This window comes from Ochotona curzoniae, unplaced genomic scaffold, assembly GCF_017591425.1.
Source record: "Ochotona curzoniae isolate NIBS_2020 unplaced genomic scaffold, NIBS_Ocur_1.0 scaffold_3223, whole genome shotgun sequence".
Taxonomy (NCBI): domain Eukaryota; kingdom Metazoa; phylum Chordata; class Mammalia; order Lagomorpha; family Ochotonidae; genus Ochotona; species Ochotona curzoniae.
In genome coordinates this window covers 12,766,067-12,779,547 of record NW_024467108.1, presented here as the reverse complement: position 1 = coordinate 12,779,547, position 13,481 = coordinate 12,766,067, and the positions used below count along the sequence as shown (strand labels likewise).

Genomic DNA, 13,481 nt, shown 5'->3' with positions numbered 1-13,481 from the left:
TCACTGGCCTTCTTCGGTCACAGTGTCCTTCTATATATTAGCAATAGCTAAATGCTCTGGTTTTGCATATATTTGGAAATATAACCAGAACATCAAATGCATCTTCAAAATATTTAATTTTAGATCAGATTTTACTTGTTTAAATTCTATTTTTTTTTAGCAGATTATAGCCAGTCTTTAACTTAGAAATGATAAATCATGGGACTAAGTAGGCACCATGCAAATACAATAGTAAATGAGCTCTCATACATATCAATGGGCGTTGAAGCCTACTGCAACCCAACCTGCCCTATTTTCCAGCCCACAAACACTGGTGGGTGCTGTTCTGTCTAGCCGTCCCTGCCCCATCCTGGTTTTCATGCTCTCCAATGGGACTGGTAACTCAAGAGGAAGATGCTTACTATTTCCCTCCTAGGCCACTCCCACAACCAGATTATATACTCTCCAGGTGGTTCTGCAGTTTAACTTGACAGATTAGACATTAGTACCAGCCTCTGCCATCTGATGCTGCGGCAACACCCAACCAACCCTCACCCACTCTAATTAATGCTTGCACTAGTAGGAGCAATCAGCCCAGCCTGGCTTTTCCCTTATTCAGCTCACATGAGATCCACAGGTATTGTAGCCCTGCTGGGTCTGGTCTGCCGCCATCCCAGCTTACACTCTCCAGTGGTCAAGGTGTTCCAGCAGGCGGGGCCCTACACATTCCCTCTACTGGTTTTACCCCCTCCCTCCCTGGTTCTCACATGTGCTGGTTGGGTGCTGCAGCCCAGTCTGGCATGGCCTGCTTTGCCTCGTATTTACCAGTGGGTGTTGTAGCTTGGCCTAGCCCAGTCTACCCCCAATTCCAGCTGGTGGAGGTTACAATCTAGCTCAGCCTAGCATGAACCCAATCCCAACCATAATGTACACTGGTATGTGTTGCGACCATACCTGGCCTGACCCTCACTCTGTTCTGGTGCTCAGATTCGCCAGTGGGTGATGTGAAACTGGTTCAGCTTGGTCTGCCCCCAACCTATGCTAAATGTGTGCCAGTGGGTACCTTTCCCTGACCTTGTATGGGTTGCTCCCTATCATGGTTCTTGCACTCACCTGCAGGGACTGTGTCCTGCCACAGGAGTTGCCCAGGCTCCTCCATCAGAACCTCTCCCATTGCCAGATCTTGTGCATGCTGGTGGGTCCCTTAGCCTGCCTTCTGTAGTCCACCTAAACTGTGGACTTTCCTGTCTGGCCTTCAACCCATTTCGGTTCTTACTGTTGTATGTTTCAGCCTGTCCAAGGCTCATCCATACCCAGACACAGCTCACACATATCTCTGTAGGGCCTGAGACCTAGCCTAGTCCATCCTACATCTACCCTGGTCCTCTAGAGCACCAGATGGTGCTGGAGTCTAGCCTGGCCTGGCACATTCACACTTGTGCCACACTTGTGCCAAGGGAGACTGCAGCTATGTCCAGACAAAAATGCAGCCGCCACTCCAGCCCCCGCACTTACCAGTGGGAACCCCGACCCAGTTAAGGTGTCTTCTTAGCTCTTTAATCAGACCTGTTCCCAACCATAGATCGCATGCATGCCAGTGGTTGCTCTTACCCAGCTTGGCATAGTCCCTCACCTGTCTTAGCGTTTGCCTTTGTTGCTGTGGCCTAGTATCCCTGGCTCATGCAGACCAGCAGGTGAAAGAGTCTAGCTTGGCATGACCTATGCTCCATCCTGTTTTCTGTTCTTCCTTGTGAGCTAAGGTATGTTCAGCCCTGCCTGGTTACCCCCTTCCAGGTACAGCTCAGCCAACCCCACATTCCTGTTTTTTGATGCACATTCAGGTGCTGCTGCCTTGACCTGCCCAGACTGTCGTTGGTTCCTTAACCTGTAAGTGATGGCAGGTTCCATCATCACACCTAGCTCAGCCCATCACCACCCCAACTTGTGAGCTATCCAGTGGGACTTGTATTTCTACAGGGTTTGGCCAATACTTTCCCCAGTGAATCTACCCCTGGATCTGGTTCCCTTGCATGTTGGTTAGTATATTCTGTCCCTGTCAAGTGTGACCCATCTCCTGTTCCACCACTCAGTCAGGTACTGGTACCTAGCCCTGCCAAACAGGCCCCTGCCATAGCTTTCATGTGTACTAATGTGTGGCAGTCAGTAATGCTCTACACCAACAGCCCATCTCAGAATTCCCATGTGGGTTGGTGAATCAGTCTGGCCCAAATAAAACTTATGTAATCTCCCCTCCAAACCCTCAAATCTCAGTCTCAGGGCTTGCAAGCAAATTCCATGACCCCATGACTAAGAATCACACAGAATTCATCCCTCACCTACAACCATACTAGCCTAATCCCTGGATGTCCCTATGCAGCAATTACATACCCTAAAAACCATAGAGCTCACCAGTGGGTGGCCAACAGGCAGAGCCTGGCAGCAAATAGGCAGCCAAAATCTAGGACTCAGTCTCTGTGTGGCAACTGTGCCCATGGGTCAAGTCCAGGGCATTGGGTCTGACCTGGCCCGGGTACTCTCCAAAGTGGGTCGCAACCACTGTGGAAAGCTGCTATTACCCAGCTGCCAAGGGCAAACGCCCCAACATTTATTTCTTTATCTGAAAGGCAAAGTTATGGAAAAAGACATAGAGATATCTTCCACTTTCTGGTTTGCTGTACAAATTGCCATAAAACCCAGGGCTAAGCCAAGCTGAAGGCAGGCACCAGGAACTTCATCTGGATCTCCCAAGTGTGTGGTGGTAGCCCAAGCACTTGAGCTATCCTCTGCTGCTCTCCTAGGTGCATTAGCAAGAAGCTGAATCAGAAGCAGGCAGCCAAGGCACAAAATGGTACCCATATGGGATGCTGGCTTTGGTGGTTTCAGCAGTTTAACTCATTATTCCACACTGCTGGCCCCTATAAATAAATAATTTTAAAAAAGGGAACAGTGAACAGGGTAAAAGACAGTGAACAAAACCAGACAAATTTTAAAAGTACTGTGTCTGCTGTGGGATTAATATCCATAATATTATATTTGATTTGGTATTAATCTCCAGAATATGTAATAAATGTTTATATCTCAACATCAACAAAGACAACAAAAACTCAGAGATGAGCAAAGGAACTGAAATAGACAGTTCTCTAAAGATAGTAACATGCCTATCATGTTAAAAGACACTCAACACTGCTTATCTCAGGAGATTTGAGATACGTTTACACTGATTAGACATTACATAATGTGTAAATATTCCACACTATCTCAGCAATATGGTCAATTTTTAAGTGTCAATTATGAATAAAAAATTAGAGTAAGCATGAATTCAACCAGGATAAATTGTATCCACTTGTGCAGGAAAGTATCATTTACTGAAGAACATAGTACCAATTCATCATATGGCGAAAAATGTCAGTTCAAAAACTAGCTTCAAGATCCAAATGTAGAACTTTTAATACAACATATTTGCTTTTCAGATGCTCAGAGTCCACAGCTTTTTAAAGCCACATGGTTTATTCAACCTTTTTGAAGCATTAGCAATTAATTATTTTTACTGCGAAATTGTCTCTGTAAGAATGTCACAGAAAAGAGACTGACAATCAAAACATACCATGTGCACATTAAATAATAAAAAGGCACATTAGCAGGGAGGTGGATTGGGCACAGAGCAGTGGGATTTGCATTGGCACCAATGTGAGGTGCTGGTGCTACTCCACAGCCACTTGTGTACACCTTTGTGCATGGTTCTGTCATATTTTACATCATCTTTGTATTTAATAAGTATTAAACACAAAACCTTTATTAAATTTATTCATATCAGTAAAACAAATCTCAATGAGTTATCCCTTTATAGCCATTAGGATGCCCAGTATCAAAGAACAGAAAACAACGAGCTTTGGTGAGGATATAAATTGTAACCTTAGAACAATTTTAGCAGCATATAAAATGTTGCAGATATAGCAAATTGTATAATGTTTCCTAACGATTAATGATAGAATCATGAAAAGATCCCTCAAGTCTAACTTCTGGATTATTTACATGTGCCTATATTTATGTATGTGTGTATATTTGTTTTGTGTTTTATGCATTTTTAAGTTTTTTTATAGTGTTTTATAGGGGTGTGAGAATAAGTTTTTTTTAATTTCATAATTTTAATAGCTTAGTGAGATATTGTGACATTTATGTTTAAATTTTTTGTAGTTATATTTGTATGGTTTGGGGTGATGTAAGGATTGTGTTTATGAGGTGGGTGGATTTTAAATTTGGGTTGGGAGGAGGAGGTGGTTAGGGGAGTTTGATTTTGAATGTAGTGTATGGGTTTTGAGAAAGTGGGTAGTTGTAGGGGGGAGGATTGGTTGTAGTAATGGGTTAGGTTGTGGTTGGGTTTGAAGGGGAGATATTAGTTTTTGGGATTTGTATGGGGTTTTTTTTGTGGGATTGTGTTGTTTGGTGGTGTGTTGTTTGTGTGTGTGTTTGTGTTGGGGGTTGGTGTGTGTTATTTGGTTTTTGTGGTGGGGTGTTGGTTGAGTGTGTTTTTTTGATTTAGTTTTAAGTTTTGGTTTTGTTTTTTGGTGTTTTAGATTTTGAAGTGTATATGTGTTTTGTTTGAGATGAATGTAAGTTTTTATTTGGTGTTTCGTTGTTTGATTTAATTAAGATAATTTGGTTTTTGTTGTGGTTGTTAAGGTTGTGTTTTTAAAGTAGGTGTTTGAGTGGATGTTATAAGGGTTTTATTGTTATTTTTTATATGGTAAAGGGTAAAATTAAAATATAGTGTATAATTTGTCGTTGTATGGTTTTGATTAAATTAAAGTTTGTGACAAATGTTAAAATTTTGTTTATTTTATTAACTTGAAACAATTTTTTTGATTGTTTATGTTGTGATGGGTATAATTCAACAAATTGGTACATCTACTACAATTTGACAAAATGAATGATTCTGGTTGCATTCTATTTTTCATATTAACCTTGATGTCTATGAATTTACCATGACCAAATTAACTTATTTCTTGGGCGGGTTTGTTTAATTTTGTTAGCATTAATACAAAAAATAGATATGTAGGTGAAAAAGTATATGTATATATTCTCATAGATAAACTGTGTAATGGAGACTTGCCTCCCCAGGAAGTGAAGATATTTTATAGTAGGCATCTCTACTCCCAAGTAAAAGGAGAACTAGTGAAATAGTTAAATTTACCTTGATAATACTGTACTAGGTTTTTCTATCTTTATAATTCCAAAGTACTTAAATGCAGAAATGTAAAAGCAGTGACTGTTAGTAAAGACTATAATATGGCTGGAAATGGTGGGAGTGGAAAATGGGGAGGGAGAGGAGATGGCAAGGGAAGAACTCCTGTACCTACAGAAATGTATCATGGGAAATAATAAAAATTAAAAATATATTTAAAAATAAAATCATAATGATTAAAAATGATAAATTCAAGTACAGTATCAGTCTCATGAAAACTGAAAGTATGAAGTGGTTGCTTAGGGCCAAAGGGACAGTGAAGGGAGAATTACTGTTTGGCATGTATTGAATTTAAGTTTTGCAAGATGAAATACTTCTCTCGATATGTTTCTCTCGATATAAGTGCACTTAACATTACAGAACTTTATACCCAAACGTGGTTGAGGCTGTGAGTTTAATGTATCATGTTTGTAGCAGTGGTGCTTCAGACCCAAAGAAAATGTTGAATCGGAGGATTGAAACAAAATTTGATTTATGTAATCCAGGGAAAAGACTCTCCTCACTCGTAGATTGTTGTAGATTTCTTCTACTGTTGTCCCGCTGAAGGAAAATCTAGCATTTGCTGTGAATCATCCAATTTAGAGTATTAGTCCATTTCACTTTGACAAGTTAGACTATCCTAGGACTTTTTTTAAAATTGAGATTAAGGTCGTTAGCACTAGATGCAGTTTGTATTTTCCAATGTCAGTGAAAGCATGGTGTCAAGCATCTACATAATTGGAATTTTAGAGGTTAATTATGTTTCTTTTCAATAGAATAATGAGTTAATTTTAGATAATTCTGCTTGATAATTGAAAAAAAAACAGAATAAAACAATTCTTTCCTTCCAGATTAATGAAGATAACTGTTTTGAGTATCTTGAAGTGATGAAGATTCAGTGTTTTGCTTACTAATAAGACTTCAGTGTCTCTAATACCATTGCAGAAATCAGATTTTTGTGTTACCAGATCTGACATCTTTATAAAGATGTATTTTAACTAATGAACTAAAATAGTAATTTATTATTTGTTTAACACAGTTATTTAGATGTCTATAAAGGAACACAAGCATTACATAAATGAGGTTCTGTTCATCTTAACAGATCCCTACTGAAGATTATTTTTGTTTTACATGTTTGAAAAAACAAAGCCTTTTCTGTTGAGATATAGTACACTAAGATGGTTTATCAATGGGGAAGTACAATGTCTTTGAAAGTGTAGGCAAATTATTCCAACAAAGATGAGATGAGATTTAGATTATCAAGCTTAAATCTGGTTCATCCACTCAGTTAATAGAGCATCCAGCATCCAATCAATAGAGCATTCATCAACTCAGTATCTATATAAATTTCAATAGCCAGTTCTTCTGAATCTTAAATTTTTTACTTGTGAAAGCATATTTAATTCAGTTATAATAAATACTTAATGATATACGTTCCTAAAAGTCCTAAACACAACCTGTTCAATAAAAACTTAATGCTTATTTACAAATTATATACCTGATAAGGAGTTAGTATCTAAAATTTGTGAGGAATTTATGCAATTCAATAGTATAAAAATAGAATATTTGAGTAGAGAATAAGTAATGACCTGAATAGATTTTTCCTCAAGGAAGGCATAAAGGTAGACAGTAGTCATATGAAATATTGCTTAGGATTATTAGCCATCAGTTAAATGCCAATCCACAAATATATGGTAGGGTTGTGCAAGGTGTGAAAGCCAGGAACCAGTAGTGGCTTCCAGATCTCCCATGTGGGTGCAGGGTCCCAAACACTTGGGCCGCTTTGCCCTGGTTCTCCTGGAGTCAGTAGCAGGGAACTGGATCGGAAGTGGAGCAGCTGGGACAGGAACTAGATCCCATGTGGGATGACAGTCTGTCAGACAGTGGCTGCAGTTTTAACCACTATGCTGTGATGCTGGCCTCAGGGAATCTGATTTAATTAAGAGGGTCCATTTGAGAAGGTCATACTAAGATGGCAACATTTGAGTAGAAACATAAATAATGAGAAAGGATTAAGACATGTGAAGATCTTCAAGCAAAATTTCTGGCAAAAGGAGCAATAATTTCAAGTTCCTGAGGAAGAGCCAGTGTAATGTATGGGATCAAAGAGCAGACCAGTGTGATTGGTGGGCGGCAAGGTGGATTTGGGGCAGGGAATTTAATATTACTGTTGAGGTTATTTATTATAATTTGAAAGCAAAATTGCATGCAAATCATATAGCTTTTTAGGTTTGTGGCTTTTGTATGATTCTTTGTATTTGCAAACTCTCAATATTGTAGAATTATAGGAGAAACTGAGCCACATTGACTTGTGCTCATTATTCAGCAAAGCTTTTGGAAACTGTTAGGTAAATATTAAGTTTATTGTGTAAACTTAAAAAAAGTTTTCTTTATTTGTAACTTACCACTTAAATTATCTAAATTTCAAATATTGTTTAGATGTTGAAAATTTGAGAGCTACATGATTTTCAATTAACTATGTTCCAATTTTCTTTTTATCTAAGAAAAATTGACCTGATACTAAGGTCTATGCAATTGAAAGCCGTGATAGAAAAGTAGGTTAAGAGTGAAGATTTGTTCATTTTTACCACAATTGTCAGTTTACAGAAAATTTTCCTTAATTAATATTTTTGTTTCTTTTTTCTAAAGAAACCCTTTTAACTTGCAAGGCATACATAGATTACTGCTTTTCATGAATTGCTTTCATGTTAAATACTATCCTAATATTTATTCGTCATAGAAACTCTGGAACGGTCCTTTTCCAGCTGATCTTAATTTCTTATTTGCCTCTGGAGAATTTGGAAATGAGGGCAGGCATTTTTCCATGACCTGTCTGCAGTCTATTTATTTTACTAAGCTAACAAGCTTTTTAGATGTCATTCATGTGCCTGCTGTCCTGGGTATAGGGGGAACAGACGGGAATGGGAGTTCATGTGGGTGGATTTCTTCTGTTAATTTTCTTGCAGTAAATCTTTCTAATGTGAAACCCATTCCTGGTGGTATTTTCCCCAAGACCCTTTTAAATTATAAATACTTATCAGAGCCAAGAAATACACCTGTCTTCTTAGGGAAACCCCCAGATTACCAGTCATAGTACTAGAGAAGATTTTTTTTTTTTAATTTTTCATGCCTCACTCACAGGTTACATTCACAGGGAAACTCTTCTGGACTTAAGATACAAGGAGAAAGCAAGGAAATATACTTTGCATTCTGAATTGGAGTCTGTATTACCCGGGGCAAGTCATATAACCTCAGGGACCTTCAGTTTATGTATAAAATGAAGATTATATTATTTCCTGAAGGGTTTATGAACATCCTAGACAATATTTGCAAGTCGCTTCTATAGTATTTTAGATAACAGACACTTAATAATTTACTAGGAATAATTTTAAAATGGCTTAACTTTATCATTTTTTCTATCACAAGGGCAAATATATGGTTTTGGTGGTATCTTGTTGTAGTACTTCACTAGGAAATAGCCCTCATTTTATGGATAAAACTATTCCAAACCATACCTCTTGAATCAGACTGGCTTTTCCAGTGAAAATGTTTTTGTTTGCTACTAGTAGCTTCAGCTACATTGAAGAACTAATTTATTTTTTGAATATATGTATGTGCATAAATAAATGTATATATCAGAGTTTATGTGTGTATGATTCTCGTTCAAATAAGTGAAATGTGATTAGTTTAGGTGGGCTTTAAAAACTGAAGTGTAATAATACCCTAACTGGAACTTGGATCTTTTATTCCACAAATATTTATTCTGTAGCTTTTAAGGAGGGCCAAATGTCATATGGGCTGCCAGTGCTAATCACTAAAGCTGCCCTTGAGGAGTGCAGATTCTTGGAGAATATATAGTATATATTTCATTTTTAGAAACTTTTTTCCCTATTTAAAGCAAGCAAGGTGACTATAAAACATTTAAATGGTTAAGGTACAGGATTAATGAAGTAACTTATAATAGTGATTTTCTGTTATCAAAGACTCAATAAATTCCTGCCACAATATTTTCTAGAAAATATCAAATAAAGCAGTGTGCAGGCTCTATCTTGCTGAATGCTTTCTTGCAAAATCATAGGACCAGCTGAGCTCTGTGTCTGTAAAAAAGTGCTTTGAGCCAATGTCTTTTCTATTTAAAAAATAATGTTTCTGTTGAGGCAAAATAGTGTTAGCATCCTAAGTGCCAGTTCCGGATCTGACAGTTCCCCTTCTGATCCAGGTCCCAGCTAATGTTCCTTTGAAGGCAGCAGAAGATGGTCCAAGGCCAAGATAGAATATATGACATTCTTTTTATGAAAAAAAAAAGTTCTATATGCTTATTTGAAAAGCAGAGGTAGAAAAAAACCAAACAAACTGGGAAAATGATTTCTCCCGTCTGCTGATTCACCATGCACTGCCCTGCCAAGACTTGGCCAGGCCAAAGCCACGAACCTGGGACTCCATGTGTTTCTCCCAAGTGGGCAGCAGTACCTCATGTTCTTGAGCTATTATCTGCTGCCTCCAAGGTGTAAATTTACAAAGAACTGCAATTGGAAGCAGAAGCAGGCTTGATCTGAGGCACTCTGAGCCGGCATCCTAAATGTGTCTTAACTGTAGGGCCAAACATCTACCCCTGTGAAATTCTTTTTTCATCTAATTTCTGTCTGTCTAAAGTGCTATAGTATATATCCTTCTATTTTCAGCTTAAGCATTCCTGACTTAAATGTATTAAATGTTCTAAAATAGATGTGGAAAGTATTCGGTTAAATTAGCTACAGTGAGCTTGGTGCATTGTCTCAACTGGCTAATCCTCCTCCACCCCTGAGTGCTGACATTCTGTGTAGGTGCTGGTTCATTCCCAGCTGCCCCACTTCCCAACCAGCTGCCTGTGTATGGCCTGGAAAAGCAATGGAGGATGGCCCAAAGTATTGTGATCCTGTACCTGGATGGGAGGAGACCACAAAGAAGCTCCTGGCTCCTAGTTTCACATCAGCTCAGCGGCAGAGTTGCAGCCACTTTTGGAGTGAACCAGCAAAGGATGGAAGATCTTTGTCTGTCCCCTCTGCAAATCTGCCTTTCCAATTAAAAAATAAATACTGAATTAATGTGATAAAGGTAGCAAATGAGTAGACAAGTCAGTTGGCAAAAGCTTCTTTGACCTTTCATAGTACTGAACCAGGAGACAGTCACCTGATTGGACCAGAACATTCCATTACCACGCTGATTACACCAACAGGATAACAGTTCAGCAGAATTTGTTTTTTTAACCCCAAATTTTCTTGAACCACTCTGGAATATTTTAGATAAGATTGAGCTCAAGAGCTCTTGTTCTCCTCTCACCCCTTTTTCTTCTGAACACGTACCTGATTTGCTGTGAACTTTTGAAGAATTCTTTAGAAAAAGTGTTCTCATTTAGGTGAAATAATGACCTGTCAGATTTTGAGGCATTCATCCTTCCCCCTCCTTTTTTTTCAATCAGGAGGATAGTGAGGTTAGAACCTGAATAATTCATGAAAGGTAAAAGAATCTTAAATGTTTATTCTTTTCCATGGAGATAGTAATACATGGAAAAAAAAATATATATATATATAAAGAAGGTTGAGTGGGGAGTGGTCCTGCCGGTTTCTTGAATAGGTATTAAAATTCCTTAGCATTTTTTCTTGATGCTGTCAATGGTCTATTTGAATAGTGCAAAGAAAATGCTGATGTTCCATTTGTATTGGTCAGGCAGTACTTTCTTTCTACCACATTATTTCTCTTCCTCTCATGCTACTGTTCCTCTGAGCTCCTCTTTCTGCTTCAGTCTGTCTGTGGTTATGTGTCTAAAGGATGGAAAGTACATTGCTATCCAGATGATGCTTCTCAAGCATCACCAAAGCTGTTTAGCGCCTTCAATGATGGCAGGATTTGATGGGGGAGGGGCAGGGTTAGAGTTAAAATGCCGCAGGAGAGAATACAAAGCTTTACCCACGCAGCGAGGAGGAAAAAGTTTGGGCAAGAACTCTGTTTTTGTCTTGGAATGTGGAACTTTTGTACACACTCTCGAACCTCCTCCAACTCCGAATTTTATAAAATACTTATTTAAATATTCAGATTGTGTATTCACAGAGACCACAAAAACAGGTACATAAATAAAAGGAGAAAATTAGCATTTTCTACATAGAACCTTCAGATCCGCAGTTTCTTTATGTCCCTGGCTGAATTTTCTTTATCCAGCTGTTAGTCATTTGTAAGAAGCTGCCCTTGTAATTGCAAGTGAGTCGAAATGTGATGTATGCTGCACCGCATGCACCTTAGCTTTTCACTCATATCTTTGGAGCCACTTAGACTCCCGGGAATAAATAGCTTTTTATTACCAAAAGCCGCTGTTCTGGCAGCAAGCAGAACGACAGCCCTTTGATAGATGGGCCGGGTAGTTTTTTTGTATTGTGCTTACTCAGAGTTGTTAGTAGGAAAGAGGAAGGCAGCAAAGGGGGCACTTTGGCAAAGGAAATCATATGAGTGTACTGAAGCTGCAGATGAGAATTCAGAAACAAGAGCAAGAGCTGAAATGTGATTCTCTGGTGCTGAACCGTGCTGGGGGCACTTACAGGAACCTTGTTCTGATCATGGAATCTGCTAAAAGATCCTGCAGCCGCGGAGCCAAGCAAGCCACCAGGAAGTTTTGCCGGAGCTGATTTCTAGGGGATTTTCCGGTGCCCAGCAGAATCCTGCTTGCCTTGTGCTGTATGGAGAAGGGGCCCCCTTGGAATAGTCGTCTGTGCAGAATCCAGGCTCTGCTTCTCTCAGTGTGCTATTTACCAAAAGGCTTTTCTCACCTTTGCTGATTTGCTGGTGTGATTTCTATGCACTGAGTCCTGTGTAGGGATCCAGGATGGATTGCCTGTGCATTGTCACCACAAAGGTAGGATAGGAAACAGAGCTGATATGTGCAGCATTTTTCTATTATCGTTCTGGTCCTGTGATTAAACAGCTCTGGTAGGTGCTGCCAATTCACGAGATAAAATGATGATTATAATGTACTTTGCTTGGCATTTTGTTCCCTAAGAGGGTTTGAAGGTTCTGGCTTTATGTGATTTCAACTTCTTAAAGTGGTATTGTGTGTTTGTGCAAATGAAAGAAAAATTTGCCTGTGTGTGTGTGGTAGGATTTGCTTTTGCATATATTTAGAGCTCTTAATTGACATTTGTAATAGTAGTGCAACTCACACATCGTTTTGACATATCATATCAGGGTAGACTTTCTGAGTGCAATAATTAGTTTTTCACTTAAAAACCATGTCTTCTATGTTTGAAGAAGCCAATCAGCTTTACTGTGGTCTGTCATATTGTTTCTGATTGGAGAGTGCTAATATTCTGCATTTACTCAATTTTTTTGAAAGGAAAAAGTCCTTAGGCCATGATTTAAAACAAAGTATTAAGCAAATAACAGACTATGTAATTCATGTCTAACTGATTCTATTTTGATTAGAAGCAAATAAAATATTTGCACTTTCAGAAATAGAGATAAAAGTGGGAGTGGAGTTAAATCAATAAGCATGCCTCTTATGTATTTATTCACAAAACCTAGCAAAAAATTTCAAATATGTTTTATTCTATTGGGAATTCTAAACAGTCTGGTTAAATCTCACACATTCTACTTATCTGGATAAAATGTATGTTGTTTTTAGAAAATTCAATTAGAAAACATTATATTCCCTTTAATTTTTCATTTAAACACATGATGAGTTAATTTGCCATATCTTTCAGTATCTCACATTGATTGAATACTAATTAAACATCACTAAATCAATAGCTTAATGTGTGAGACTCATTTAGTGTAGATTTTTCACTGTGATCTTTGAAGTCATAAACCAAACTTCCCACTTTATGACCTTAAATATTTTACTTTTGCAGACTAAATTCTAGGAAGTCTTAATGGATATCTTCCCAGAGGGCCAACTATCACATGGAAACGTCAGTTGATGTTATTGTATTCAAAACCTGAAAACATTGATCAGGCTTTTAAATTAGATAACTCTTATTTTAGTTGAGAGAAACTGACAAAGCATCTCACTTTGATTTTTTTTTTCTAGTAAGGCAGTAAAAATAAATAAATATATAAACAAATTTGTAAGTAAAGCAAAAAGAAAAAAAAGCTAAGTTAGAAAATGTGTGTCTTTATGTATTCAAGGAAAGGATATATTCGCCTTAAATATGTTTTACTCTATCTGAGGTATTATACTTGGTGTAACTTTTCTTGAAAGAGTACTGTTAAACCTTACTGATATTCTATAATTGTTTGCTTACAATTTTAATAATTC

General features: G+C 38.1%; 1 protein-coding gene across 1 annotated transcript in view; it reads left to right on the top strand.

Annotated features, from left to right (window-relative positions):
• Positions 1 to 13,481, top strand: part of DLG2 (discs large MAGUK scaffold protein 2) — a 1,763,217-nt gene that overhangs the window by 301,747 nt on the left and 1,447,989 nt on the right. The window lies entirely within an intron of this gene.